Source organism: Phocoena phocoena, chromosome 6 (genome assembly GCF_963924675.1).
Source record: "Phocoena phocoena chromosome 6, mPhoPho1.1, whole genome shotgun sequence".
Taxonomy (NCBI): domain Eukaryota; kingdom Metazoa; phylum Chordata; class Mammalia; order Artiodactyla; family Phocoenidae; genus Phocoena; species Phocoena phocoena.
Genome location: NC_089224.1, coordinates 84,002,203 through 84,007,361, shown reverse-complemented (window position 1 = coordinate 84,007,361; position 5,159 = coordinate 84,002,203). Strand labels below are relative to the sequence as shown.

The following is a 5,159-nucleotide window of genomic DNA, read 5'->3' as shown; positions in this document are numbered from 1 at the left end:
TAGATCTCAGATTCAACATCACTTCTCAAGAGAAAATGTCTCTGATTCTCAGACCAGGTCATTACAAGGATAAATTCTGGCAAGTAAGCATGATTAAATCAAGAAAGTGCATGTGTTTGGAATTCCATTTGCTCTTCCAGATGCACTCTTCACTTTTCTTTACCTTGCCTTATACCCAAGGGGGCCAACCTGTGCGGGCCACACCAAAGTCTCCCTGGCCCTATGGTTTCTGACAGTCTGAGTGGGGCGCATAGGCAGGAGCTCAGAGCCAGGGGGTGTCTTGGCTTTTATCCCCTTGCCTCCTCCTTTGGGATCCCTGCAGACTGGCTGCTCCCTTGACCATGTACTTACTAAGCTTCTGTCAGGCAGGGGTTTCCTCTGAGCTTTCTTGGTTTCTAGGTTCCCTTAACTGCCCCTCCTCCCTCCTCTTGCCACTTCAGGCCAATGGGTGCCATCAGCAGGTCACATACTACGTTATTACTTGTGGCTTCTTTAATCCCTGCCCACTCTTTTGTAAACAGATCTTGTGTTAAGCACTCCTCAAATTACTCTCTCAAAGTGTGCCATCTGTTTCCCCCAGGGATCCTGTTAGAGACATTGCCCCTGGGGATTTTTCAAGTAACTAAAATTTACATTATTGGTGTCAAAACTTTTCCTCTGGTCAACAGTAAGGGATTATCTAATCTATTATAGTTACAAAATGGAATGCTATTGGTTATTGAAAAATCATGTTTTTAAAAAATAGAAACATGATGCAAAGCATATACTGAATTTGATCTCAGTTTTACAAAACCAAAGAAAACAAACTAAAACAAATGTGTGTATATAAAAGATTCAACAGATATGTTCCAAAATGGTAATAGTTGCTTTCAGAGTGACAGGATTTTTTCTTTATGATTTTCTATTTTTTCCCATTGTCTGTAATAATGCTACATTATTATGATGATGAAATATATATGTTATTTTAAAACATCTTACTTGATCCAATGTAAATTATAAAATTACTAATTAATTAAAATGAAAGTTAAATAAGACAGAAAGTATATTGCCTAGGATACGTGCCTATTACTTGGCACAGAGTACGTATTCAATATGTCAATTATAACTTATTATTATAAATCATGTTTTACGTATTTCTCTACCTTATGAAACTAAATACAGAGAATAGAAATTAGCCTTTTCTGAGTGACTCAGAAATATTAATAATTCATTTAGCATATAAGAAAATGTATAAAATGGAATCATCCCCAGAGAGATTAAGTGACTTCCCTGAGGTCATATACAGCTAATTAGTGCTCTCAGCTCACCCTCTCTCTGAAGACTTCCTCCAAGACATCCTTCCTTCCCTCTGGAGAAATACTTCTTTTCCTGTATTTGTCACTACTCACGACTTAGTTAATTCTATTACAGGCTTTGTGTTAAGTAATTAAGTCTATTTCTATCTTTATCATAGTACATCATGTACAATTTTTTCTTCTCTCTCCTTGTCTCAGTTCTATTTTTGTTCTGGAAGTGGAACTAATCGGGTGAAATGAGTCCTAGTGCTAGAACACAGTAAAAGGAAATCAAAAAGTTTCAGAGTAAAATTAAATTTAAAAAAGAATGAATGCTATCAACTTTTAGAGCCCATTAACATGTCTTGTACTCCCCTTCAGAAATCACACAAACATCCATTGTCACCTTTCTCCAACTCTTTATCCTAACAGTGCTCTGGTGAAGCATACTTTATATATGAAAAAATGAACAGGTTTAAGTGTAAAGTTTAATGAATTTTGACAAGCATATATACTTGTACAACTATTGTCTAGATCAAGATAAAGAAATGTCCTATAAACAAAGAAAGACAGCGTTGCTTATCACCCAGTTCTGCAAAGATTAACCCGCTGCAGTCTGACAGTGCACTCTGTGCTTCAGACAGAGGAAATTAAAATGATAACAGGATGCTCTATGCTCTGGACAAACAGGCCCTTAGATAGTTAGATGTATCTCAGAAAGAATTTTAGTGAATGAGGCTTCTTGCATCTTCCTATACATAGAAAATCACCAAAATCATTAACTCGATATATATCTGTTCTGGGTGACTAGCAGTAGTCTGTTACCAAGATGTATAGTAGACTGCATGCATTCCCCAGCCAAAAATCATATATAAACTGGCCTGCCAGCTATCTCTTCAGAGCAGTTTTTCAGAGCTACTGAAAGACTGTCTCCCAGGCTAGTGTTTTCAGTAAGAACCTAAATGAAACGTAGCTCACAACTCTTACGTTATACAATTTTCTTTCAGTCAATAGTCCTTTACCTCAGAAAATTCACTCATGAGCCTTCCTGCCTTTCCGTGCCCTGCAACCTCCCGCCCCTGACCCCCTGCCATGGCACAACACAACCACTCTTCTGATTTCATAGCTTGGTTTTGTCTGTTCTTGAATTTCCCGTAAACGGAATCATATAGTTTATACTGTTATGTATATCCATTTTTCATTCCTCTATATTGCTGTGTAGTATTCTACTGTATGAATATACCACAATTTTTGATAGACAGTTGGGTTGTTTCCAGTTTGGGCTATTATGAAGAAAACTGTTATGAACATTCCTGTACAAGTCCTTCTTTGCACTCATTTCTTTCAGGGATACGCCTAGCAGAGGAAATGCTTTATCATAGGGATTTCTTTAATATCCTGCACATTTCACATTGTAGGAAACTACCAAGCGATTTTTCAAAGTGGTTGTTATATTTTAGGCTCCCTTCCACTACCCCACGTCCTCACAAATACTTAGAATTACCACTCAAATTTTCACCATTTTGGTGTGTATGGGGTGGTATCTCATTATGATCTCAACTTGTTGAGCATGTTTTTATAAGTTTAGTAGTCATTCAGATATCTTATTTTGGAAAGTCTCTATTCAAATCTTTTGCCCATTTAAAAAATTGTGTTGCATTTTTATAACTGATTTGTGAAAGTTCTTTATGTATTCTACTAACCTGTCCTTTGATGTATTTATTGTGAACACATTCTTCTAGTCTGTAGCTCGCTGTTTCACTTCTTTAAAGTACCATTTAGCATGAAGAAATTTTTAATTTTTATGAAGTCCAAGTCATCAATGATTTCTTGTCCAGTTAGTTAATTGCATTGTAAGAAATATTTATTTGCCTACCCCAGGGTCATGAAGAGGCATTTCCCTATGTTTTCTCCTAGAAACGTTATAGGCTTATTTTCACATTTATACCCCTATTAAACTTGCCTTTCCTAGAATTCTGTACATGTAATCATAATCTTCAGATAGTATTTAAAGCCTTGGGAATGGATAAAATCACACAGAGAGAGTGTAGAGAGATAGGAGAGGAGGGATCAATATACGCCAGTTGAATTTCCAATAGCATTTTACATGCAATTTGACTAGCTGATTCTAATGTTTGTCTGAAAGGAGACTTGCTCAAGAATAGTCCAGAGACTTTTGCAAAGAACAGATTGGTGGAGTTTGCTCTACAAGATGTTAAAGATATGTAATTTAAAATGTACATTTCTGTGAAGAAACGGACAATTTTAACAAAGGAACAAAATAGAGTTCAAGCATAAATAGAAATATTAAGCACCGGGGGGAAAGGCTTTACAAGTCCATAAATGGTACTGAAACAGCTATCTATCCATTTAGAATAGAAATAAAATTCTTACCATACACTAAGACAAAAATGAATTCTGTGTGGATTATAGAGCTTAACAATAAGGATTTATACAAGTACAAAAAGCAAATATAAGAAATTTGTTTATAATCTTGATTAATACTTCATGCAAATGCAAAAGACTGACAATTAACTATGTAAAAATTGTCTTCTGCATGAGATCATAAGCAAAGTTAAAGGACAAACAAATTAAAACAATGAGATACCATTTTTCAGGACCAGATTAGCAAAAATGTATTAATCAAAAACACCCATTGTGTGACAAAATGGATACCTCAGTACATTGTTAGTGCACGTTTATATTGATATAACCTTTTTGGAGACCAGTACCTAAGAGTTAGAATTTTAACTATGCAATCCTTTCAATCCAGAAGTTCCACTCCTACGTATCTATTCTAGAGTAATACTTACACTTGTGCACCAAAAGGCACATATGAGGGAGTAACTGGAACATTCATGTTGATAAATGGTGTTTTAAAAGCTATAAAGTAACCATACTAAGTAATAATGTATTACATTAAATCTACTATAACATCAAATGTAAGACCCGGGGGAGAATTCACATGTTTATGATAGTGAGTCTACTAATCCGTGAACATGACATCTCTCCATTTATCTACATCTTGGTTTCTTTTATCACATTTTGTAGTTTGAGCATACAGATCCTATATAAGTTTTGTTAGATTTATAGCTAAGTATTTATTTTCTTGGAGCTGTTATAAATGGTATTGTCCTTCTAAAAAAAAAACATCGTAAGACCACCTTTTTTAAAAATTTATTTTAGTCCACTGCCATGGCTGGTCCGGGGGCTGCTTTCCGCCGCCTGGGCGCCTTGTCCGGAGCTGGGGCCTTAGGCTTGGCCTCCTACGGGGCGCACGGAGCCCAGTTTCCGGATGCTTACGGGAAGGAGCTCTTTGACAAGACCAACAAACACCACTTCTTACACAGCCCAGCCCTGTTAGGGGTGCCCCTGTGCAGAAAGCCCCTCTGGGCCGGATTACTGCTAGCTTCTGGAACTACCTTATTCTGCACCACGTTTTACTACCAGGCTCTGAGTGGAGACCCCAGCGTCCAGACTTTGGCCCCTGTGGGAGGGAGCCTGCTACTATTGGGCTGGCTTGCCTTGGCTCTTTGAGCTTCCTTGTGTTTAATTTCTGGGTACTTCCTTTTAGAAGTGGAGCAGGGAGGGGATTAAAAGAGAAAGGCAAAAAAAAAAAAATTTATTTTATTGAAGTATAGTTGACTTACAATACTGTGTTAATTTCTGCTATACAGCAACCTGATTGAGTTATACATATATATATATATATATATATATATATATATATATATATATATATATACATATTCTTTTTCATATTCTTTTCCACTATGGTTTATCATAGGATATTGAATATAGTTCCTTGTTCTATACAGTAGGTCCTTGTTGGTTATCTATTATACACATAGTAGTGTGTATCAGTTAATCCCAAACTCTTAATTT

At 36.3% G+C, this 5,159-nt stretch overlaps 1 pseudogene; it reads left to right on the top strand.

Moving 5' to 3' along the window:
* Nucleotides 1-4,469: 4,469 nt before the first annotated feature.
* On the top strand, nucleotides 4,470-4,811 carry LOC136124957 (transmembrane protein 256 pseudogene; annotated as a pseudogene).
* The last annotated feature ends 348 nt before the right edge of the window (nucleotides 4,812-5,159 follow it).